We start from the raw sequence: 26,991 nt of genomic DNA, 5'->3' as shown, positions 1-26,991 counted from the left end.
CGTCGATAGCTGCGTACTTTTGGGAGCGTTGGTGGATGGTATTTGACCATCCACCACACTCTAATCATGATGTACCGATGTATTTTTTGAAAAAATTATGGGCAGAATTTCAATTGGGTAAAAAACACAATTACTTTGACATCAGATCATTTTAGGGGATTGGTTGAGGCATGCCATAGGACAAGCCAGGGGCTAAATTGAGTGATAAAGTTAGAAAACATGTGCATGATGATCCCCTTGTTTCTCTTCCCATACTAGTTGTTCATGCACGCGTTCATCATCGAGTAGTTGAATCTTCTGCTGGTTCACTAAGTGACCTTTCAGGCAATTTGTTAGAGCATTTGCACTAGGTGAGGGCTACCACCAACATAGCACATGTTTGCACAAGTTGCAGGGGTATATGTACATGTCCCTAGAGTGATGCTTCCCATGGAGGAGATGGTGATCCTGCAGATGTTGATGCAGCCCATGGTGGATATGATGATGCTGGCGAGGGTGTACATGATGATGTCATCTCTTCATAAGTTAATCTCCTATGCGCAGACAATGATCATCCTACAGAGGTACAAATTTATTTATATAATTTATAGTACAATATTAAATTCAATATATTTACACATATGAGCCATAACACGAGTCAATTTTTCTGAACAGAGTAGGGTTCATACCATGTCATGGAGGGAGCCCCCATCATCTTACCTCGATACCTCGAGATGTCGGTGCCCGGTTTACGGTATGCACTTTAATCTAGATACATTGAAATACATTTAAAATAAACAATTAAAACTTGATTATAACAATGTGTATGATATTTTTTTTTCAATTTTTTAGGGTTTTTCAGCTAACAATGAGGTTGGTAGTTCTTTGTGCCCTGGCCCATCGATCATTGAGGCTCACCCTCATATACCCTTAGTATGTTTTTTATCCATTAATTATGAGTGTTTATATGTTACTAATTTATGTACAACTCTGATTCAAGCCTATTTTTTGCAATTGTAGGCTTTTGGGTTGTCTGATGATGCATCACGTGTATGTTCTCACTCATCAGTGACTTTGGTTGCACATCAAACACCATATGTATGTTTTTCTTCCATAAAATTCTTCTCATTATATACTTAATTTGTAATTTATGTATATACAAGTTTGATTCGTGGTTTATATGTGTTGTTCAGGTCAACACCACTATCACTCTTGCTATGGATACGGGATTGAGCCAAATGCAACCATCGACATTGTCATTTGAGGTCATGATTGAAATTTTTTTTCTAATGTGTCTATTGTGTACGTGTCTTTTATAGGGATTTTAAAAATTGATGTAATGTTATTTTGTACAGGAGTTGATTGGAACCACTTTTTTTGTTCATGAGAGTGGACCTCCTTATACCACTGAGGGTATTACAGAGCATAGTCGTATGGTAATTTATTGTAAATGTTTATTATTTAATTACTTTATAAGTGAATTATGCAAATTATTTGAATTAAACACACATTACTTCTCTCATGTTATCTTTTAATAATGTACAAGAGGGTGTAGGCACCGATATTGCAGATACACAAGATGGTGCATCTTAGGAGCACATCCAATAGGATGATGCATCTCAGTCATCTTTGCATGGAGTGAAGAGGACTACAGATCAGATGCACAAGAGCTATTAGATTATATATGTTAGACTACGTTATGTTATTATATTATGGACTTTTTATGATGACACTTGTTATCAGGACTTTTTATTATGTTATTTGGACTTGATATTATGTCATTTCCTTGTTATTATTTTATCAAGACTTGTTATTATGTTATTAGGACTTGTTATGTTATTTGTACTAGGACTTGTTATTATGATATCAAGACTCGTTATGTGATTATATATATCATCAGTTGTTATGTGATTCGGTGCCCTCTAGTATGAATTTTTTGCACTTTACTTGTACAAGACTTGATGAAAAATATAATAGTTATGAAATTTTATAGAAATAAAATAAAATTCAATTAACTATGAGTGGAGAAAAAATTTAACCTAGAACAATGTAATAGGTAGTTTTAAATCTTGCATGTTCACATAAAGCTCATCAATTTTGTATAATAAAATAATAGAACAAACAATGCAATATAAACTCTAAACTTATTAAAAAACTTGAGAATGATAATTGAAAATGTGATTGATAAGGAATAATCAACTATTTATTGGTAATTTATTATGTGTAGAAAAATCATGACACATTGTTGACATTAAGCCAAATCTGTTTTCTAATATACATATAAATTAAAGACACACATGACATATATGCAAATGCTTATGATAATGTTGTATCTATTGACATGGATCTAATAAAAAATAATTGGTTCATTCTTCTTTTCAATATAATTTGAATAATTACCAATGACTTTTGAACTTGTCATTGAACACAAAATCTTAAATGCTAGATCCATATTGGTGTAGCATAAATTGTGATGGGAAACAATTAGCCTTTAAAATTGAAATTTTTGGGAGAAATAAAATTAGAATATGAAAAGCTAGGATTAAGTTGTTGAATAGTTCACTAAATAATGTAATTTAAAAAGAATATATATCCTCAATAATTAAATGGGTCATTTTTACAATTGAAATAATAATATTCAAAATGAGTACTATGGTGGACTTATAACATAGACTTGTTATCATTCATTATTATGTACTTATTTGTTCATATAATTGACAAGATGAATTGATTTTACGAGAACTAGATTAGAGTAGGACATATACATACATATATATAAACAAACATCAACTTATTTATATTGAATGAAGTTACATCAACTGACATGAAAACATAACTATAAAAATAAAAAACTATCATCATCAATTAGTGAACATAAGGCCAACATAAATAATTTATTTATTTAACAAAAGTAGATGAATAAAATATTGTTTATGAACCCAAAATTATATCAATCCACGTATGTTCTTCTAGCCTGGGTCCTGCAAAAAAAAAATGAATGTTCAAATGTAATTAAAAATATATATTTAAAAGTAAAGTTCAATTTATGCTACAAAAAGTTTAATGTATTTTATTCAGTCTAATGTACTCACCAAGTTGTATCTATGTCATCCATGTCATCAAGTTGTACCTGACATCTCAATACCAAAATTTCATTTTACCTATGTATATAACAACAATATATATGTTAAAGGGATAAAAACAAAAAATTATCATAATTAAATTGAATTCTAGGACCTTATCTTGTATTACCATATAACAACAATAAAGTAATTGCACTCACCTAGTATTACAAATTTGATTAGCCAAAAGTTATAAAATGAACAAGTTCAATGTCATCCATGTTATATAAAGTTGTACTTGACACCTGAACACCAAATTAATTAGCTACATGTATAAGAATAAAGAACACATATATACCTATAGAAAGTTACATATAAAAAGTTCACACAATTAACACAAACTGACATGCATAAATTTGATTCAACCTAATGTACCATCTACATCCTCTCTCTACTACAATGCGTATATGATTGCCTCATGCTCTTCCATTAAAAGTGTCTGTAATACCTTATTAGTAGGTCTCCCTTTGTATCTTTTTAATTTGATGTTTGTTGCCACCACCAAATGAGAATAGTGTATAATCTTCTTTTCTGATTGGTAGTCTTAATTAAGCTGGTAAGCCATTCCTTCTTGTTAGGTATTTGCGTAGCCATGTGCCAACTACCACAGTGGACCCCATTGGATACTGAAAACCATCATCATCTACTTGATGACATATTGACTTTTTGTTAGGTTCTACACATCTAGCTAGCCAATACTCAGTTTGCTCATCATTATCCTCAAGTGCAACAACAACATACACATGTCCTGGAAAACAAAATTAAGTACATGTAGAAATAAAACCTGTTAAAATTTATAATTCAAATACAATCATAAATTATATAAAAATGCATAAATAATATAATTTAAAGTTATAAACAAGCAATTGAATTAAATTACCAGGTTGTATGAGGTCTGAAACATGATCATAATCTTCTGATACAAATGCATGATCTAGGTCTTAATTTCTTCTAACATCTTGATATTGTGTCTCACTGGGTATTAAGGATTTTTGTTGCAATTCTTCAACCCATTCCGTATTCTCACATTAACCCCATTCACCCACAACACAAAATTGACAAAAACATACAAGCTCCCTAGTCCATATAGTCCAAGTGTTAGAATTAGATCTCTTAAATGAATGCCATCTGGCTGACCCATTAATTGTATCACAATCATATCTTGGAAGGATATTCTCCTCATCAACTAGCTAGATGAATCGTCTAATTGTAGAGTTCTGACTTAATCTCGTGGATAAAGTTGCACTACACCAATCCACAATTGCAATTGCATTTTTAAATTTAGCTTTTTCCTCAAATTTGAGTAGCTCTCCACAAAGGTCTCTCTTAACACATGCACTAGCACCATCATGTTCTCCTTTCCCATGTCCAGGCTAAAAAAAAATCCATATGTTTTTTATATTAGTTTTCTTATGTATCCTACTCAACAAAATAAAACATTCTAGCATTCTTGAATTTCCCTGTGCAATTATCTGATCATATTAGATGTTGTGTCATCTTAATTTGTCTCTCCCTCAAATTCTCATAAAAGGTATTGAAGCAATACTAGACAAACTCTGATGAGTGTAATTTATTAACACTCATATAGAAATGGTGTTGGCATTATGTGAACCGGTATGAGGACATAATGAAATTGTGTGTTGTCATTTATCTCAATATGATGAAGAGAAGAGAACTGGTATAACACTGTGAATCGGCATTTGTGCCAAAGTGAAGCAGTGTGTTTGTTCAGGGTGAACTAGCATATGGTTATGGGAACTAGCACATGGAAGCATTGTATGACTACTGGTTGGTAGTCTCAACTTTAGGGTTTCCGGTTGAAGTGCTTCAAGCCTGTGTGGCTCAACCGGTGACTGTGTGTGATGAGTTAGCATGGTAACAAAGAATAGATCATGTTGCCACATAAGCCTTGTGTGCATGAAGGATCTTGCATGAAGGAGATTGTTCCTATCTACCTCAGGAATGTGCAAAGTCTATAAAACGGTGATAACGTGTGATGGGTTATCAGCCGCCATGAAATTGGTGGAAAACAAACGATGGAGAATGTCTTGAGATTGGATCAAGACTGTTGCATTTAATGCAATGTGCTCAACGGTCAGGATTGAACTGTTTTGAATTCCTTAACCTAACAGGTTCAGGGTTTAGGGTGTATGCTACCGACCTATCAGTTTTCCTATAAGGTCGATGTTGTGATTCTTTCTGAGGTTGTTGGCAAAAGTTGTGTGTGTGTATCCAAGATAAGAGATATGTGATTCTTGCCAGACCAGAGGAGAGAAGTGATACCTGCAGAGTGTAAGTGTAGAAGGTGAAGAGGAGCTTAAGTGGATCTGCATTGGTAGTGAGTGTTGTTACCAGATCATTGTAATACCTATTGATCTCTAACCACCTCAATAGTTGGAAAATCCCTTAACAGGGTAGCTTTAACCGACTTGCCGTAAATCCTTTAACAAGGTGACTCAAAACCATTGAGTTCTTGAAATCCTCTAACAAGGTAACCTTTAACAGGGTTTAACCCTTAACCAGGTGATCCCTAATAGGATCGGTTCTTAACAGAACTTATTGTATCAGTCTTTAATCGGACAAGGCTCCTAACAGAGCAAACTTCTAAAGAGTTCAAAAAAAAGCTTGTGGGTATTCAACCCCACCGTGGTTTTTCCTAGTCGGGTTTCCACATGAAAAATATGTGTGTCATGTGTGATGTCTTCTTCATGTGATGCTATGTTGTTTTCTGTCAAGTGGTGAATCATGTTGATCTAGTTGCTTATATGTATATATTTGATTGGAAGATTACCTGCTCATGCATTAGGGTGAAATGGAAATGAAGTGTTAGATTGTATGAGAAGATAAGTGTCAACTGGTTTATGCTTGTCTCAGTTATTCTGGGTTTTGCTGGTTGTACTCTGTTTAAGGACCGATGTTACTGTTTGTTTGTCAATGCACAGTGTCTGCTGATAAACTAGTTTAAGAGTGTTTTTTTGTTTGTACTGATTCACCCCCCCCCTCTCAGTACTGATTTTGTACTATTTGTTCATCATTAAGTTATCAATTGGTATCAGAGCATCCTTTAGGTCCTCTATGTTATAAGCTTAACCGCTTGAGTTAAAGATCCTAGTCTAATGATGAAGAGGGAAGGTCCAAAGTTTAACAGAGAAAATTTCAGTATATGGAAAGATAGAATGAAGATATACATCAGAACCATGGGTGCTCAACACTGGAGCTATGTTGAGAATTCTTATGTTGCCCCTACCGGTACTCTCACCGATGACCAAAAGAGAGAGATGCAGGAGAATGGGCAAGTCATGGAAGCCCTAATTAGTAGTTTATCTAACATTGAGTTTATTGATGTCTAAGATAAGGTAAATCCCAAAGAGGTATGGGAAACTCTTGAAACTAACTATGGCGGTGATGAGCATGTAAAACAAGCTAAGGAAGAAAGCCTTAGAGGGAAGTTTGAAGACATGCGGATGGTTGAAGGTGAGACCATTCAACAGTATGGAATACAAATCAAAATCGTTGTTGGAGATATCAAGAGTGCAGGTGGTAAAATGGAAGATTCCACTGTGGTAAGAAAAGTCCTGAGATCCTTATTACCAGTCTATGTAATAAGGGTTGCTGCTATTTAGGAGTTGAGATCAATAGACAAGAGTAAGGTATCCCTAGACTCCATCATTGCAAAGTTGACACCCTATGAGCTAAATAGTTTTGATGGCAGTGTTCAAAAGACTGAATCATCTTTTAAAGCTTCTGTTGTACCATCCAAAAAAGGAAAATAAGCTAGCACTAGTGGTGAACCAAGACAGAGCAGAGAAATGGATGACGAGGAGATTCTGATGGTATTTGAAGCTCTTCTTGCTAGTAAACTTCCTAAGGGAACCGACAAATACAGAGGTAAGCTTCCCTTGAAATACTCTTCTTGTAACTGGATAGGACATATTGTTGTGAACTATCCTAATGGTGACAACAAGGACAAATCAAAAAGGTTCAAGAAATTCAAAGGAGGAAACCAGAGAAATTGTTTTGTGGCAGTTGATGAAGGTGTCATAGATGAGGAATTAGAAGATGAAGAAAATGAAGATATTGTGTTCGTTGCTGTCAAGGAAGATGTGTCAGACAAGTAGGCTCTTGTCTCCTAGTTTGATAATTCCAATGAGTGGATTATTGACAATGGCTGTTCTCACCATATGACTGGTGAGCGGAGCATGTTTCTATCCTTGGAAGAGTATGATGGTGGTGTGGTTCACTTTGGTAATGATGCACCATGCATGGTCAAAGGCAGAGGGTCCATCTATCTGAATGGAAAGAGTAGTGCTGAGAATGTGTATTGGGTTGATGGTCTTAGACACAACCTTCTAAGTGTTGCCCAGCTGAATGACAGTGGTCTCACTCTGGAATTCAATAATGGAGTGTACAAAATCAAAGGAAAGAATGGTGAATTGGTGGCCACCGGCATGCAGACCAAAGGTAACCTATTTCAACTGAATGCAAATATAAGTACCTGTCTTATGGCTAAATTTGATGATAGCTGGATATGGCATAGGAGACTCTGCCATGTAAACTTTGATAACATTGTGAAGGCTAGTAAGATCAAGGAAGTTAGAGGGTTGTCAGTGCTAAGAAAAATAGATAATACCTTGTGCAGAGAGTGTCAATTGAGGAAAATGTCTTCCTCAACCTTTAAAGGTAAATCTTTCACTGCTAAAAATTTGCTTGATCTTGTGCATACTGATTTGTGTGGTCCTATGAAAACTAGGAGTGTGCAGGGTGATAGGTACTTCAGGATTCTCACTGATGACTACTCAATAATGATGTGGGTCACATTCTTGAAAGATAAGTTTGAAGCTTTTGTAAAGTTCAAATCTTTCAGAGCATTAGTGGAGAAGGAAAGCAGTAAAAGGATCAAGTGCTTGAAAACTGATCAAGGAGGGGAATTCACTTCCGGTGAACTCAACAAGTACTATGAAGAACATGGCATCAAGAGGCAATTGTCTACCCCCCAGAATCCATAGTAGAATGGCCTAGCAGAGAGGAATAACAGGACTATGGTTGAAGTAGCTAGAACTATGTTGATTCAAGGAAAGGTAGCCCACACCTTTTGAAGAGAAGCAGTGAGCACTGCAGTCTACACAATGAACTGGGTACTCATCAAGAAAGGTAAGGATAAAACTCCTTATGAGTATTAGACTGGTAAGACACCTATAGTTAGCTACTTTAGAGTGTTTGGTACCAAATGTTACATTAAGAGGAGTGAACACGAGAGAAAATTTGATGCGAAATGTGATGAGGGAATATTCCTAGGGTATTCCACCAAGAGCAAAGCTCTCAAGTGTTTCAATAATAGGACTCAGAGAATCATGGAAAGCATCAATGTAAGAGTTGATGAAACCTCTGAGAAAAATGAGGAAACTAGCACTAAGCAGGCGATAAATGAACTAGTTGTAACCTTCTGGGAACCAGTTGTTAGTCAACCAAGTACCAGTAACAGTGTTCCTATACCAGTAGATGTAGATGCTGATACTGATGGAGATGAGGATGAAGAAGAAAAGCAATATGAATCTATCAAGACCATTCCTCGGTATGTAAAGCGGTATCATGATCCTAAGCAGATCATAGGAGATAAGGATGCAGGAATCCTTACAAGAAGAAAGGTCAGAGAAAACTCATGTATGATCTCTAAATTTGAGCCCAAATCATTCAAAGAGGCACATAAAGATGAAGAATAGATCAAGTCAATGGAAGAGGAACTTGACCAGATAGAGAAAAATGGTACATGGTCTTTGGTACCTAGACCGGAGCATAAAAATGTCATTGGTACTAAATGGGTCTTCAGAAATAAGCTGAATGAGGATGGCATAGTGATTAGGAACAAAGCCATATTGGTGTACAAAGGATATGCCCAAGAAGAAGGAGAAGACTATGGAGAAACCTTTGCTCCTGTAGCCAGATTCGAAGGAGTTTGTATGCTTCTTTCATATGCAGCTTTTAAAGGTTTCAAAGTATATCAAATGGATGTAAAATCTGCATTCCTAAATGGTGTACTTGAAGAGGAGGTGTACATAGAGCAACTAGATGGGTTTTCCCTATCTGGAGATAGTGACATGTTATGTAGGATACATAAAGCCTTATATGGTCTAAAGCAGGCACCTAGAGCTTGGTATGAACGTCTGCATTCCCATCTTGTGAAGATTGGATTTGAGAGAACAAGTGAAGATAGTAATATCTACTTGAAGTTTGAAGGAGATCAGATCCTAATCTGTGAGGTATTTGTTGATGACATTATCTTTGGTGGAGATGACAAGATGAGTCATGAGTTTGCAGATGAGATGAAGAAAGAGTTTGAGATGTCACTCATAGGGGAGATTAAGTTCTTCATTGGACTGCAGATCCAGCAGATGAAAGATGGAATCTTTATCACTCAGTCCAAGTATGTCAAAGAGGTGTTGAAGACCTTTGGCATGGAAGATAGAAAATCAATTGCTACACCGATGGTGATCGGTTGTAAACTATCCAAAGAGGATGACTCAGCATTGGTTGATGAGAAGGAATACCGATCAATGATTGGTAAGTTGCATTATGTAGTGCATAGCAAACCAAATATTGCACATGCAGTTGGCATTACTGCAAGGTTCTAGAAAAGCCCAAGAGAATCCCACTTGGTTGCAGTCAAGTGGATTCTTAGGTATCTAAAGGGAACTGTTGATTATGGATTGTGGTATCCATATAGCAAGGATTTCAGCTTAAAAGTATACACAAATGTTGATTGGGTAGGTAATGTAGATGACTGGAAAAGCACAATCGGTGGTGCATTCTTTCTTGGTGGTAGACTGGTCTCATGGATGAGTAAGAAGTAGAGTTGTATCTCTCAGTCTACAACAAAAGCAGAGTATGTTGCAACTTTCATGAACTGCACTCAGACAATTTGGATGAAGCATGTATTAAATGGCTTCAAAGTTCCTGTATCTGAACCAATAAGTATATTTTGTGACAATAATAGTGCAATTAATATCTCCAAGAATCTGGTTTTACATTCTAGAACCAAGCACTTTGAGCTTAAGTATCATTTCTTGAGGGAAAAGGTTCAGAACAAAGAGATTGCACTGGAACATGTTTCCAGTAAGGAGCAGTTACTAGACATATTCACCAAGCCTCTCCCAAAGGCTACATTTATGTACTTAAGAGGTGAACTAGGGGTGTTGCCCCTTAAGGAGGTAAACTAAAGGCATATGCTCCACATCAGTTAGGTAATACATATTCAATTTTTTTTGGATTGATGTGTTGAAGAATGCTACTCCTCAGGGGGATCAGCATAATGGAACAACACATCTTGTGCCTCCACTTTTGCATTGTTGTCAAAGGGGGAGAAGATGTGAAGCGGAGAAGATATCTGCAGAAATTAGGGGAGAAGATGTGAAGTGGTGAGATATCTTTGTATATTGCACACAATGCCAAACGGGGAGATTGTTGGCATTATGTGAACCGGTATGAGGACATAATGACATTGTGTGTTGTCATTGATGTCAATATGACGAAGAGAAGAGAACCGGTATAACACTGTGAACCGACATTTGTGCCAAAGTGAAGCGGTGTGTTTGTTCAAGGTGAACTGGCATATGGTTATGGGAACTGACACATGGAAGCGTTGTATGACTACTGGTTGGTAATCTCAACTTTAGGGTTTCTGGTTGAAATGCTTCAAGCCTGTGTGGCTAAATCGGTGACTCTGTGTGTTGAGTTAGCATGGTACCGAAGAACAGATCATGTTGCAACGTAAGCCTTGTGTGCGTGAAGGATATTGCATGAAGGAGATTGTTCCTATCTACCTCAAGAATGTGCGAAGTCTGTAAATGGTGATAACGTGTGATGGTTTATCAGCTGCCATAAAATCGGTGGAAAACAAATGATGGAGAATGTCTTGAGATTGGATCAAGACTGTAGCATTTAATGCAGTGTGCTCAATAGTCAAGATTGAACCATTTTGAATTCCTTAACCTAACAGGTTTTGGGTTTAGGGTTTATGCTACCAACCTATCTATTTTCCTATAAGGTCGATGTTGTGATTCTTTCTGAGGTTGTTGGCAAAAGTTGTGTGTGTATCAAAGGGAAGAGATACGTGATTCTTGCCAGACCAAAGGAGAGAAGTGATAACTACAGAGTGTAAGTGCAGAAGGTGAAGAGGAGCTTAACTAGATCTACATTGGCATTGAGTGCTATTACCAGATCATTGTAATACCTATTGATCTCTAACCACCTCAACAGTTGGAAAATCCCTTAACAAGGTAGCTTTAACTGGCTTGTTGTAAATCCTTTAACAGGGTGACTCAAAACCATTGAGTTCTTGAAATCCTCTAACAAGGTAATCTTTAACAGGGTTTAACCCTTAACTGATTATTCTAGCCATCCCTTAACCGAGTGATCTATTCTAGGTTTTGCCAGTTGTACTCTGTTTAAGGACCGGTGTTACTATTTGTTTGTCAATGCACATTGTCTGCTGACAAACCGGTTTAAGAGTGTGTTTTTGTCTGTACTGATTCACCCCATCCCTCTTAGTGTCAGTTTGGTACTATTCGTTCATCATTGAGTTATCAAATGTTACTCTCTGAAAATTTTGCGATCCTCTTATGTACTATGAGTTGCATACCTATAGACAATATGAACAAAAATTCGTACTTGCACTGAATTGTAATATTGTGATTGGACCTCATCTTGTGGTGCAAGTGTGTAGTTCTCTGGAAAGTCAATGACTGAAAGTATACTACCAACAGGAAATGTATTCTTACATATTCAAAACTCACCATCGATCCATCTAGCATTTTGATAGTGTTTAACATATTTAGGTACGATGTTACTCTTAATTTTATTCATAAATGCATGAATAGTAACTTTTTCAGTAATTAGATCGCATCATCTTCCAACCTTTCCATCCTTTAATGGATACTCAACCGTTTTAAATCTTTTTACAGCAAGTAATTGTTGTCCAAAATCAATTGAAATATTTTCATGCAAACATTCATCCAATAATGCAAGATTGCCACATATATCACATACACCAGAAATACATGCATTGGAAAGAAAATATTGTTCATTAGGTGGGTTGCAAAACAAACTTGATATAAACTCCTTTATAGTTTCAGGTGGTATATTTATACCACATTCTTGCAACATTCCATTACTATGCAAGGTAACACGTATATATCAAAATACATCATAATGGTAACAAAATTGGACATGATTTTTGCAACAACATGTGACTCTTTCCTTGTTAATCCGAACATACCAAGGTTCACACTTTTCAAAAGACCTTTGACTAATCCTAATAGTTAACACCTTATCATCCAAATAAATTTTGTACAATTTAGTTTGAGTCATGTCCAAAATGTGTTTTGGATATGGATCGCAAATTTTTGACCCAACTCTTAATTTAAGAGCATCTCTAGCATTAGGTAATACTCTCGTATTATCATGTCAAAAGTTTTCGATCAAAGTTTTGACTTCACTAGTGAATTTCATATCAGACCTTGGTAGTCTACCACTAAAAGTCCAAAAATTGTTTGTTGGATCACTTTCAAAGTTAACTCTTCTCTTTACAGCTCTTGACAAATTTTTACGATGAATATTAAGATATCCACTTATGTTAGTCATCATTCTTTTATGAAAAGTTGTTTTTCTTACTAGAGTTGTTGTTATTGCTCATCGTGCCGCATTCCTATCATTAGAATGACTTTTCTTTTCGATTGTATCAAAGGCGCTAACAATAGTCGATACAACTTGTTTTAAAGACTCATCCTTCTTCTTGGGTTTGAAATAAAAACCTAAGTTCTTCATCACTTTTCGCATTTTAGTCATTTTAATTAGTTGTAACATTAATTGACATTGAAACCCAAATTTCTTATTACAAAAAAATTGTCTAAACCATCTATTTGCATGTGTCCTAATCTGTCTCCATGAAACCAAGCCATGAAGATTGTCTAGAACATCACTTTTATTTTGAAAATATTCATTCATTTCATTATCATTCAAACATGTTTCTTTTTCAATTTGTGTTTCCATTTCTACGTCCACATTAATGATTTCAAATGCTGGTGGATTTTCAATTTTAATTGGGGTTTCAATTTTGGTTTCAATTTGAGTTTTACTTTCATTTGGGGTTTGATTTTCAATTGGGGTTTGATTTAATGAGTAACCTGCTTCTACTAAATCACCAATTTGTTCATGAGAATAAACATGGGGTTGTGAAGACATTACCTATATCCAATAATGGATTAGAAGATGCACCTAAATTGGGTTCTATTGTGTTTTCTTCTTTAACATTTATGGTGTCCTAGGTGTTCTCGTCTTCTAAAATGATTGTTGAACTTGAAGCTCCAACATTGTTCAATAGTTTAATTAGATTGCTCTTCTTTCTCATTGAGGTTTTGCCTCCTCTCTATTTGCTGCAATCTCTTCAGTTGTTAGAAACTTCATTTGCCTATTTTTGCGTTGATTTGATCCCATGGCTGCACCAAAATTTGAATTCGAGTGGATCTCCTTGTCAAATCGATAACAAGACAAGAAAAGAGAATTATTTAACAAAACATTCTCTCTACAAATCAAACCTATTGGATAATGATTGAATAATCATTCAATCATTTAAATTTATCCTTATGGGCCAGTTTTTTGCCCAACAGATCTTTTAAGAAATGGGTGCTCGTTATTTAAATGAAACGGGTGCCCATTTTCAAATCGGGTACACATTTCTAAAAATGGGTACCCGCTTCGTTTTCAACGATACAAAGCGAAACAGGCGCCCGTTTTTTTCATTTCAAATAACCGGTGCCCATTTCATAAAAGTTGGAGCAGGAAACAACCCTCTGCCTTGGTTTTGGCTTTGGGTTAGGCTTGGTGGGACCAAGCCTATGCTTGGACCTCCAAAAAAAAGGCTAAGGCAAAAGAATATCAAATTTCTGCCTTGGCCTAATTTTTGGATGAAATGAAAACCCATTAGATTTCTCAGTGTCTTGATTTCAAAAATATAAAATTCATAGTGATAAGATTATTTTTACTATTTTTGCATTGTTTATTAGTCAAGAGTGGCACGTAAACCTAAAATACTGAGGTTCAGTAAAACTTTAATAACATTTTTGTTTTTTAGGTTTTTATAAAAATAAATTATATGACATCAATCTACATACAATTCTTTTGAATATTAAAAAAAAAATTAAAAATATGAAATTTTCATCAAATTATGGTGGTCGTACACCTGACGTTTTGAAAATGTACTTTTAGTGTCAATTAAAAATTAACCAAAAACAATCTATTCAATAAAAAAGTAAGAAAAAATATTCTCATCAGTATTTAGTGTCTTAAGTATCATTTTCTAGAAGGATTTGCAAAAATTCATTTATTTTTGTCAAAAAATGGTGGTCGTACACATGTGGTATGGTCCTGAAACAAGCATTTTGAAAAAGTGGTTTTTAAACATGCATACTAAAATGTGATTTATACCATTTGGGTATTGAAATAGATTACATATTTTAAAAGTAGACTCCGAGCACTACATTTTCAATTACTGAAGTTTTTTGAGATTCAATCTCTAAGTGCCTCAAATTTTGACATCAATCAATAGAAAATTTGAAAAATAGAGAAAACACTTCCAGTTTTTGCCCAAAAGTGGGACTCAACTTCTTGCAGCCACCCATTTAAGGAGGACCAGGTGGTCCTGACTAGGGCGCCCTAGTACCTTGGTACCCCTTAAATAGGTCCCAGTTTGAATTTGGGTGGGCTTTCTCACTCCCTGGTGGATTTTGGTCCCTAAGGCTCAACTTGACAGTTGGAGGTTAGCTTAATCGATAATTTACCTAGATAACCCTATATAATGACATCGTATTAATTCATTTGAGTATCACTATCATACCCCACAATTCATGCATCCATTAAGCATTCATCATCAAGCATTATCAAGCATTGAAGGCATATTTTCATCTCACTATATTTGTTAGGCATCATGGAGAAAACTCACATCAATTCTCATGCAATAATTTGTGTTTGATTAGGTCATTCATATTCATGTGTTTGTCATGTTATTACATTGAACATTTGTGATCATATATAAAGAGCATTACATCATCAATCTTCTTATCAACCCATTATAGATATAAGGTATATAACCTAGCATTTACTACAATATTTACATTATTCCATTCAAGGTTAATTCCCAGAACAAGGTTTGATCTAAGGAAAATCCCTATCCATAACCTCTTTTCTTCTCTTTCTATCTATAGGGAGTTGACTCAGGAGCTGTGGTTGAAGATTCTGAAAAAGTTGACAACAATGAACATGTTTAGATTTTGCTGGAGTGAAAAGCTGACGACTAGGGTGACCTACCATCTCTATCCCAAGAATTTTTCTTTGGCTTCCAATGATGGATCTAGTGAATCTATTTGATTCAGAAAAGATCCCACTTGCCTATCTCAAAGTTACAAGACTAGGGTGACCTACCTTCCCAGTCCCAAAAATTTAGTGTGAACTTTCATGAACAAATTTTGATCTTATTATTCTGCTCATATCCCTATTTGTGGCTTTGTCTAATATTTGTAGTAGTCCATTGTACAATTATTTCACTTAAATTATCCATGGTTTTACCCTAATTTCACAATCTACATCCAATTTCAACTCAAGAAGGGGAGACATATAAAAACAAGTGAATCTCATCAGTATTTTAGCCCCTTTCATTATTGAATTTTGGATAGATCTATTGGATTCACTACCCTATTAAATGTAATTGTCCCTTAGGTAAAATTAGTGATTTTATATTCTTAATTGGTAAAACCCTAATTTTACAACCATTACATATTGTGAGCCCAACTTCCTTCATGCTCATTTTTTATTCATTGCCTTAGATCTGATTTGTATGCACTTAAACATTAATTTTTGCACTCATATATGCAATTGAACTACATAAATTTAGAGGTTAAATTCATAAAAACCCTAATTTAATCTTCTAAAATTGACTTGTGGATTGCATAATTTTCTACTTGTATCTTCAAATCTGATTTGAGAGTTTTTCATAATGGAATTTACTAAACTGGATTGGTTATATATTTGACATGTGATTACATTTGTTCTTTGTTACATTTACCAAAATTGTGTGTTGGATAATGGTTTCTTTAAGTTTACATTAATTTTTTCCATTCACAATACTCTTTCATATGGCATCATTAGAATTTCAAAAGTATTTCCTGTTAGAGTATTTGGGTCTTTACTTGATTAATTAAACAATATTTGTTTAATTATTTAAGTTCCCTTTATCTCTTTTAAACTTAAGCTAACTTTAGGTGCATAATAATTAATTCTTTTATTAATATTATGTGCAAGCCTAGGTTTTCCTTTTTAGGGTTTCTTAACCTATTAGAGGTTGGATTCTTTTCCTTTGTATCATTCCATTATCACATTACTCATTTTTGTGAATATTTAGGTCTCATCTTTTTGAGCATATTTTATTTGTATTACTTTTTCTATTATTTGCTTCCTTGCTTCTCCTTGTCATGGGTTATTCAGCTTGCAGAGATCTTTAGGCTCCTATGGTATTGTATTTCTCAACTCTCACATGGTATCAGAGCTTCAGATCTGCAACTATCTGTTCTTGTTTTGAGAATTTTTGTATTGGAAACAAAGCTAGGGTTTCAAAAAGTTTTTTTATGCACCTCGACATAAGCCTTTTTATGAGCACTTTAGGCCTAAATAGACCTCACCATCGTGCTCAAAAGGACCAAAAACCCTTATAGTCATATAAAACTTGCCTAGTTTTGACTCCTAAGCCTCTAGGAGTATTTTTTTCTCTAGTACCAGGCTGTACGACCCTGGCACGCAGTTCGAAAAAAATTCTTTTTTTTTTTTTTTGCCTTTTTACAGCATGCAGACCGAATGATTTTTGTTTGAAAAAAAAATTTAAAAAAACAATTCAAAAGTCACAAGGCGAAATATTTCTTTGGAAAATTTCAAAAAAAAAAAACAAAAACTTTTTTTGGGGCTCCCACGGTACGCAGGGTACCGTGGGGCCCCTGCCTTGTTGTAGGCGCTGCAGATGTCAGTACAACCCCTGCCGGCGCTTCCCCAACCGCCGTCAGCCCTGCCTTCCTGGCCCTCACCAACGCTTCCCCTGACTCCCCGCCTGCTGCAGCTCCCCGGCCGCAGCCCCTGCCAGCTCTTGCCCCTGCCACCTCTGCGCTGCACCGCCCATGTCGGCCTCCCTATGACCCCACCGGCCTTCCTTCTTGAGGCCCCTTCCCAGGACCCACTGCTGTCATAGCCCCCGGCCCGCTGCACACACTACACGTGTGCCCAGCCGTCGCTCCATCTGCGGCCTCCCTCCGCCGCTCGTGCCCACCAGCCGCCACGAATCCTTCGCCGGCAACCTTTCAGCCACTGCCCATCCACCGCTGTGCCACCCAGCCGGCGCCATTGCACCGCCCACTGAACACCTTTTCCCACCCCTGCCACCAAACCTCCTCCCTCTTGTCTTTTTAAGGGGGTGTTCGTTTTTTGGCCATATCTTGGGTATATGGAGTCATTTTTTCAAAAACGTATAGGCATCGGAAAGTTGGTTCCGAGATGAACCTCGTGGTGTTGGAATTTTTTTCCAATTTTTTCTATTTGAATGTGTTTTTTTTCCATTCAAAGTGGGGTCTCTTGTTCACACTCTGGGATCCATAAAACAAGCATCCAAAATCCATTTTTCAAAAAAAAAAAATTTTTGGAAAGCGTGTGTTGTGTAATTTCCAACCATATGGGTTTTTTTTCCAAACTGCTCCAGGAATATTTTATTCATTTATTTGTTTTTCAGCACTCTAGTGGATATCTTGGATGTTTCAGGTCCTAGGATCTCTTCTCTAAGTAGGATGTCTCAGTTTTGGTTCTCCTTTCTGTTTCCAGTCTTATTATCATTGTGCCTTATTGTACATGCACTACTTATAAAGTGCCATGGGGGGGGTTGATGTTTTCCTTGTTTATCATCCACCTTAGTCAAGTGAGTGTTCCTTCCATGACATTTGCCTCATGTTGTGTTTCAAGTTAGTGTTCCTTCCACGACACCATGTAATTTCTTTGCGCCTTTGATGTTCCTGGTTCTTCATTGTGCAATTCCTGTCGTCCGTTCTTTTCAGGGTACCCATCCCTCTCCCTCTTCAACATTATGGGGAGGTTTGTCCTATTGGTTCTAATGCTTCCATAGTTCGATTGATTAGCTCTTCAGGCTTTGGTTTCTCATGCCATCTGTATCTTCAAGTTTAGTTGTTTGCCTTTCTTTGCCTTCTGATTCGAGTAGTGTCATTTGAGGGAACTCATGTAGATTACAGTCTTCTCTACCTGGTCATGCTCTATTTCACTAGAGGTTCTTCAAATCAGTAGTTATTCTTCGACAGCATTTGCAAGTTCTTCATGCTTCAGTGATTCTTCTGATCTTCTCTTGTTCCTCTATTTTTGGAACATTCTTGTTTGGAGGATTTTTCAGTCCTTCTTCTTGCCTTTTCCATCTCTGTTTGGAGTAGAGTTTTTTTCCACATGGTTTTCTCTATTTCTCCGGTTCATAGAGATTTGGTTGTATTTGGGTACTTGATCAGACCTTGTTGTCAGGACCCATCCTTCTTGCTTTCAGTAGCTATTCTAGGTTTTAGCTTCTCCCTAAGTCTAGCTTAAGGGGGGTTGTTAGAGTATTCAGGTCTTTACTTGATTATTAAACAATATTTGTTTAATTATTTCAATTTCCTTTATCTCTTTTACACTTAAGCTAACTTTAGGTGCATAATAATTAGTTATTTTATTAATTATTCTGTGAAAGCCTAGGTTTTCCTTTTTAGGGTTTATTGACCTATTAGAGGTTGGATTCTTTTCCTTTGTATCATTCCATTATCACATTACACATTTTTGTGAATATTAAGCTCTCATGTTTTTGAGCATATTTTATGTGTATTGTTTTTTTCTATTATTTGCTTCCTTGATTCTCCGTGTAATAGGTTATTCAGCTTGCAAAGATCTTTCGACTCTTGTGGTGTTGTATTTCTCCTCTCACATTTCCTACTTACAAATCATCTCTCAAATCATTTATTCATATTGTATATTTTCTCATGATGATATTCTTAACAAAATGCATTTCATATATAGACCACATAAAATATTGTGTAGACAATGATAATCCTAGAGATGATGTCGAAAAGGCTAACACTTGTACCTATCCTAGGGTGTTTCATGAGAATGAAGAAAGAATCAATACTCTTATCAGTGATCTCTCCAATGGAGAGAAAGCATTGAAGAGTGCAAGGGGGACAAGGTCAAAATGTTAGTTTATCAATACCTCTAGATCTTTCTTAGTCTCCTAGAGCTTATAATAATCATCAACATATTTTTAGGCAACATGATGTTATGCATTTTATTTATTATCTTTCTCCTCATATAACATTAAGCAAAGATGAAGACTTAGATGATAAGGACCCTTCTTCCCATCCAACCAAAGTGGACATGGATAATTATGATAGAAAGCAGAATCTCCCTACAAAGAATATTTACTCTTCATCTAATCATCCCTTTGACCCTTCTATGTTCCCTTACACTAAAATTTTCCAAGAAATTCATAATGAAAGCCCCTTTCCTTCACAATTGAGAACATTTTATGAAGTTGGATATGATATGATTTATAAAAAAAGATATTGGGGACAAGGACTTGAAAAACATGAACACGAAATTAAGATTCATGTAGACCCTCCCACTCAGTTACTAAACAAGGCCCAGGATATCCAAATTATCAAACATCTATGGAGGATGCTCATAAGGTTGAAATTATTATAGAGTATTTTATGAGACATAGAAACTATTGCACATCCAAGCATGCTTCTACATTAAGTAACCTACCGCCTTCTTTACCAATACTTTTTCCTCAAGAAAATAATCCTCCCCCTTCCACTATCACACCTTGCCCTAGATCTCAAGGGACAAGAGTTAACCATATTTATAATCAAGAAAAAATAGCTAGAAGAATATTTTTGAGATTGAAGTATGATAAGCATAGCATATTCCCTTTCATACAATATAATAATAAGAACAAAGAAGATGGTGAGTATTGACTTTTTCTTTGTTTTTATTCTCATTATCTTGGAAATTGTAAATAATTTAAAGAATTCGTCTAGGACCATTATGATAAAGCTCACATAGCTCTTAAAACTAATCTTGCAATTTTTATTGGTGGAGAGGTAGTGCCTAAGCACTCCATTCACCTTATTATGTTTCTCCTCACCATATAACATTAATAGTTTAACTTTATTGGGGGCTCTTTTTCATGTGTAGTGATGCATCTTCAATTCCAATCATACTCAGACAACAACATAATTCTTTCTTGTCTCCTTTCTTGGGGGAAAGGATAATACATTTGGTTCTTTCTCCTTTTTGAAGAATGCCTCTTCTTTTAAGTTATATTTTTCATAACTTTATGTCTTTTATCACATTGGATTTTTCTTCATGCTAGTGCATGTGCGTTCCTTTCTTAGGACCTATCCTTTTTTTGAAGTGGTATGTCTTTTATGTGTAAAAAATCATTAGATGGAGTGAAATCCTTCTCTTTTTCCCTATGCTTGAGGGGATTTGATTCTATCTTATATCTCATATCGTTTCTAAGAATCCACTTTTTCTAGGATGAGCAGTGTTTTCTTATGATACAATGTTATTCCCTGTGTGAAGTTGTTTGTTTGCTCAAGGATTCTCTCTTATGTAGGATGTGTGTATAATTGATTGAAAACTCTTCTTCAATTGATGATATATGTATATTATAAACAAACCCCTCACTTAGGGTCAAAAGTGTGTTATCCTTCATCGAGGATCCATTTACCTAGCAATAGGAGGAAGGTATGAATTATTATTCTTCTTCTTTCTTTTTTTCAATGATGTCATTTTCCTTGAAAATATCCTCTTGGAGGTAGGTGTCTTTGAGAAAAGATATGTTCCTCCTTTTCCTTTGAAGGATCCCCTTTACACTCATTGCAAGATATCTCTTTTACAATTATTTTTTCCTTTCCTATAGGATTCACGTCACTTTAGCTTGGATTAATGTACATTGTTGCCTAAAACATATCATCTTGGTGATGAACATGTGTAACGTTGTTTCTGGCTTCCTTACGACATCAACATACTAGTATGTTGGCATATTAGGTGGGGGGCATACATCACACCCTCCTTGTACCATATTTTTTATTTTGCATGTCTTATATAGGTCATTGCATGCTCAAAACTAGACCTAACTTTTACATGAGATGCTTCATTCTCAAAACCAAATGCAATCCTTTTATATGTCATATATGGGGCATACATGATCAAAACAAAACTTAACTCTTAGAAAAGATGTTTCTGAAATAGGATATATTTGTTTCTCAATTGCATGTCTTATATAAGTTGTTACATGCTCAAAACCAAACCTACCTCTTACACAAGATTCTTAACACTTGAAACTAGATTTTAACATTGTTGGCAATTGACACCCATCCAGTGGATTTTAATGCATAGATAATGGATTAGGGTTGTCATTGATGGCAAATATTCATTGAAATCCTATCTGATAGTCGTGGATTTTGATATCCGGTGGAGAAAGTGATCTGGTAATTTGTCTCTGATATTTCAAGATATGCAAAGTAGTTTTGGTTTGGAATTGTTGCAGTGATTGTGGTGGTTAGATTCATGTATGTAATTATAGGGATGATATATACAAATCATTTGGATGTTATTTGGTTGATCTGTATTTGTTTTGGTGATCCGGTCTTAGCCGACACTCGGTTACACATTATATTGCATATTGTGCTTAGCCGACTTAATGAATGTTTATTTTGTGGTTGTGGATATATATATAACTGATGTAGAAGATTTTTTGGATGATGATATGAGCTAGTTGTGATCGAGAAACCTATTTGGCACAGTTTCACGTGTGCATTCTTGATCCAGTAGCTGACTGAGAAGAAGAATAGAGAAGAGTAGTAGAGGTGCTAAAGTCAGATGTTATGCACTTAACCAGAACTCATCCAGGCATTGTTTGATGCTATTTTTGAGGTCAAACATTGTAGTCATTATTGTAATAGATCTGTAATTCAGTGAGACTTCCATATTGTAATTGAAACTTTGATTCTAGGTAGTGTGCCTGAATGCAAGTGCATTCCCCTCATGTAATATTTATGTATTCCTGATCATAGTTTATGAATATTGTGGGTTCCAATCCCACTGTGGTTTCCATTTCCAAGTTTCCACATAAAAATCCTGGTCTTATGATTCCATAGTTGATTATCTTGTTTTTATGCATTTTACTTTCCTGCATTTTCTTCTAATTGTCTGAGAATAAGTTTGAAAGTTTATTTACCAATAGAACACTGATTCACCCCCCTTCTTAGTGTTCCTTGATTCCAACAATTGGTATCAAATCCTAGTTCCTCTAAGGAAGCCTAACCCCTTGAGGAAGGTCCTAGAGATTTAATCAATGGATTCTGGTTTGTAGAGATAGTTTTGTGTGGCACTTGAGGATCTTGATGCAACAAGAAATGAAATAAGTTCCTTAAAGTAAAACCTCAATGTAGATAAAGATTTCAATAACGATTTGAATGATTAGGTAAACACTTCAAGAGACAAGAGGAAAGAGTTGATGGACAAGCTGAAGGAGAAAGAAGATCAAAGCATGGAAAACCAGGACAAAGCTGATGAATGTGATAAGCTTGCTAGAGAGAATGTTGTATTAAAGAATGAGATGAAACCCATTGTGATGAAGCTAACTAAGGAGATTGAAGACTAGAAGAAGAATGAAGAAATATTGACTCAATCATTGAAAGACAAATCAAATGAATGCTTCAGGCTTACCTACGAGAATGATCAGTTGAAGCTTGAGTTGACACAATCAAGGAATAATGGTCACGAACATGAAAGACATATTGCTTCCCTAAGAGATGAACTTGCTACTGCAAATGAATACAAAGACAAATTCAATGCTATCTTAGCAAGGCTTGATGAGATGCTACAAAGTCAGAGATATGGAAAAGACATGAGAGGACTTAGATTTGAGAAAGGAGAATCCTTAGGTTTTGGAAAGAGCAATGCAAAACCTAATCATAAGAAGAGCAAGAATCCTCCTGTAAGATAGCCTAATGCTCACAAATTCGATGGTAGATGTTTTACTTACAATAAATTTGGTCATATGGAAAACCAATGCAAAAGTAGGATGAATAATGGAATGAATAATATGAACAATGGTCCTACCTTTACCGGTCAGTGTTTCATATGCAATAATTCAAGTCACAAGTCAAACATGTGCAAAGAAGCAATGAATAATTTTCAGAACAAGAGATGTTATACTTGTGGAATATTGGGACATATCTCTTACCAATGTAGGATGAGACCAAATCAAATGAATTTCAGACCTATGCAGAGAAATGTTGTTTTTTCGTGCATGGAACAAAATTAGTCACATTGCAAAGTATTGCAGAAGCAAGAACAATGATCTAGCAAACAAAGGAAAATCTGATGAGAAATGAAAAGCAAAGGTAGAAGAGATCAAGAACAAGGATGAGAAGATGTGGGTCAGAAAAGATGAATCCAAAGCACACAGTGGATCTGCACCTGAATCCAATGCACGATCTTCATCTGGTAACAAAGGCATTTAGCCTTAGGGGTGGCATCTTCATGCACAATCTTGTACAACCCCTTGGAGAGATCTTTAATTGATCAAGGTTGATAGAAGATGCTTGGAGATGATTATCCAGAATTCTTCATGATGATCTTGACATCCAGTTGAACTTTACAGTGACATTTATTTCAACATAAAGTTTGGGTTTGTGAAGTTAAAAAGAGCAAAATATGAATCATTTTTCACATTGCGAATGAAGAGTTGAAGCTGTAGAGAGATGCGATCTAGTTTCCAAGGTGATAAAAAAGATTGAATTCATCTGACAAGGAGTTCTTGTGCACCTGACAAGAAGAACAAGGTATTTACCAAAGCGTTTGAACCCAAAATTTCTTGAAATTGCATCTTCTTCTATTGATACACCTTTGGTAGTAGAAGCCTCTGCAAGAGTAAAACCCCAATTCAAAAGACATCCTTTTAAGTCTTTTGAGGATGACCCCAATGGTGCTTTTTCATCTGTTCCCTACGAAGTTTTACATGTTGATGATGTAAGGGCATACATTCACTATTCAATTACAAAAACAAGAAATAAGAACATCCTAACCCTGTATATTGAGCGAATGTGGATAAAGTTGGAAATCCCAAGCCAAAATATGCATAGTTGCAGAGGAATGGTCTCACATAGTTTGTCCACTTTCCAAAATTTGATGAAGATGAATGGGTGAGGTACATTTGGAGTTGTATCTATGATGATTTCATATGGTTGGATAGACCCTACAAGTTAACCAAGTAGCAATCCATGCAGTCACATGCCTGAATCAAATTGGTGGGAAACCTAATCTGAGGAAGGTGACAAACCCTACTATTACAAAGCTAACCGATGCTCAATTTAACAACAATTCAATGACAACTGATGATATCTTGGAATATGATGTCAGATTTGCATCTATGATTATTGATTAAAAAGTTTATCAATCTAGGAGATTGAATTCCGTCTTTGGTACAATGATATATGAAACCTATTAGATGGTAAAAGAGGATATGCAGTATGATTTGTGTATAGTTCTTCTTGAAGAGCTCTTGATCAACTTGAATAAAATCAAAATTGACAAGAATGTTTTCAAATTCAGTTCACTAATTGTTTGCCTATCCTTGTATTTCATGAATGAGATCCCCAGGATAGGCAAAGTCCAATGGGCTTATGACTTACTGGTGGCCTCTCAGATCAAACAAGGTCTGTAGAGATTGGGAAATAGAGAGAATCAAATAGCTACCCTATGGAGCTTTTTTAAAAACTTCCAATGCATAATGAAGCATAGGGAAATGGTTCCTAAGAAAGTGGTGGATAAGTATGAAAACTATATCTGCTTCATGGTCGAGAAGACCAGTGCCATATGGAGGCGGTAGAACCAATACCTGTGTTGATTTTTCCAATGGGCTATGAGTTTGACTCCCAAACACTTGAGGTCTATTCTCAACACCTTTAGAGCAAACCGATGGACTGAAATGAACCAAGATTTGGCACCCTCAAGGAGAAGGATATGGATTTACATGAGAAATTCACCTAGCTAGCAAGAAAAAGAAAGGTATCTAAAATGGCTGAGGAAGTGGCTATGCAAATGGGATTCACTAGAGAGGAAGTCAAGCAAGCAAGGGAGAAGAAGGCACAAATGGAAGCTAAAGAGGAATCAAAGAAGACTAAGGCTGAACTAGTTCGCTCCGAGTCAATGCCTAAGGAGACTAAGTCTTCCTCTACTCTACTGAAGCCTTATACAAGTCAAGGCTCATCCAGGAAAGTAGTATTGAAGTAGAAGGAGAAACCAAAGAGAACTTATGCAGTTGTATCTCCTATTGCTTTTGAGACAAAGTCAAATTAGGAAGCAAAAAAATCTAAGAAGAAAGGAGAATTTGTAAGGGTGATTAGAAAACCATAGTCCAGTGGTGCTCAATAGAGAAAGAAAACACAATTAGAACCCTCTCTAATTGGTAGGCCTAAAAGGGGAAGAAGGCTAAGAACATAATTTTTTAAGGACCTTGAATCTGGCAAGGTAGAATGTAAATATACCTTTATTCCTCCATTAACTGCAAAATAGCTAACTGATGAAATTGTTAAGGATGGTAATATTTGTTGGTATTATGGATGACTTCATCATGTGTTGCATTGGTTTTGTCATTTATGTCAACACTTGTCTTTCTGGAAGTCTACATTGTTAATTTGGCACTCTAGTTGTATTGGTTTGTTGTTGAACCGACACATTGTGGTCCTGACATGGATATTGGCTTATGCACAATCACCGGTATATGTTTCATTGGCAGCTTAGGAAGTTGATAATGACTTGTTATCATCTGGAGATAATTTGGTTATGTTGAAGACTTGGATTGGATTTTTACATTTTGTGTTTTTCTTATTGGACTAATCGGGTTCACATATTTGCCTTAACTGGCAGATAGGTCTAGGTTATGGACCGATACAAGATATCATGTTCCAGATCAGCACGACACATTTTGGAAATGGCTTATTGATTGAATAATGTGTAAATGTATTGAGGCTGACATATTGTATCGCATCAAGACTTATTTTGTAATTGTAATATCTTTAGTCAACCAACCTCATGACTAGGTCTTAGAGTTTTGTATAAATAATTGTAAGATCTTATTTGAAGATTAATATGAGTGTGTGTGAATATTTAAGATCATTGTATAAGTAGATCCTTGTGCGAATTATGTAGATATTATCTAAAGGTTGAAGGAAAGGTTATGAAGTTGTTTGGCACTCATGGTCAGAGGTTAAACTGGTACTGAATCCAGCTTTGCAGATTCTATAATGAAGCAGTACATTGTTATTGGATTTAACCATCCAATTGTAGTTAATGTGAGTCCTATTTTGTGATTGAGTAGTGAGCTCTAGGCGGTTGTCCTTTCTGCATGTGCAAACCCCATTATTTTATACACTTACTATCTGTAGTAGTATCATATGATTGTGGGTAATGTTTCCCACCACAGTTTTTCCCCTTACAGGGTTTCCATGTTAAAATCTCTGTCATGTGTTGTGGATGTTGTTTTTCTTTCTTTTTCATGTATTAAGTTGTATTGGTAATACTATAACTGTTAATCTATTTTACCGGCACTGGGTTTTAAGTTGGAATAATTTTTTTGGGGTTATAATTTATTGACAACTGATTCACGCCCCCTCTCAGTTGTCCTTCTTGGTTGTAACAATATTAAAAATATCAGTATATACTATGATGATTTTGATGAGAATGAGAAAAGGGAAGTTGAGGA

This window comes from Cryptomeria japonica, chromosome 4 (genome assembly GCF_030272615.1).
Source record: "Cryptomeria japonica chromosome 4, Sugi_1.0, whole genome shotgun sequence".
Lineage (NCBI taxonomy): Eukaryota > Viridiplantae > Streptophyta > Pinopsida > Cupressales > Cupressaceae > Cryptomeria > Cryptomeria japonica.
Note: the sequence above shows the minus strand (reverse complement) of the source record.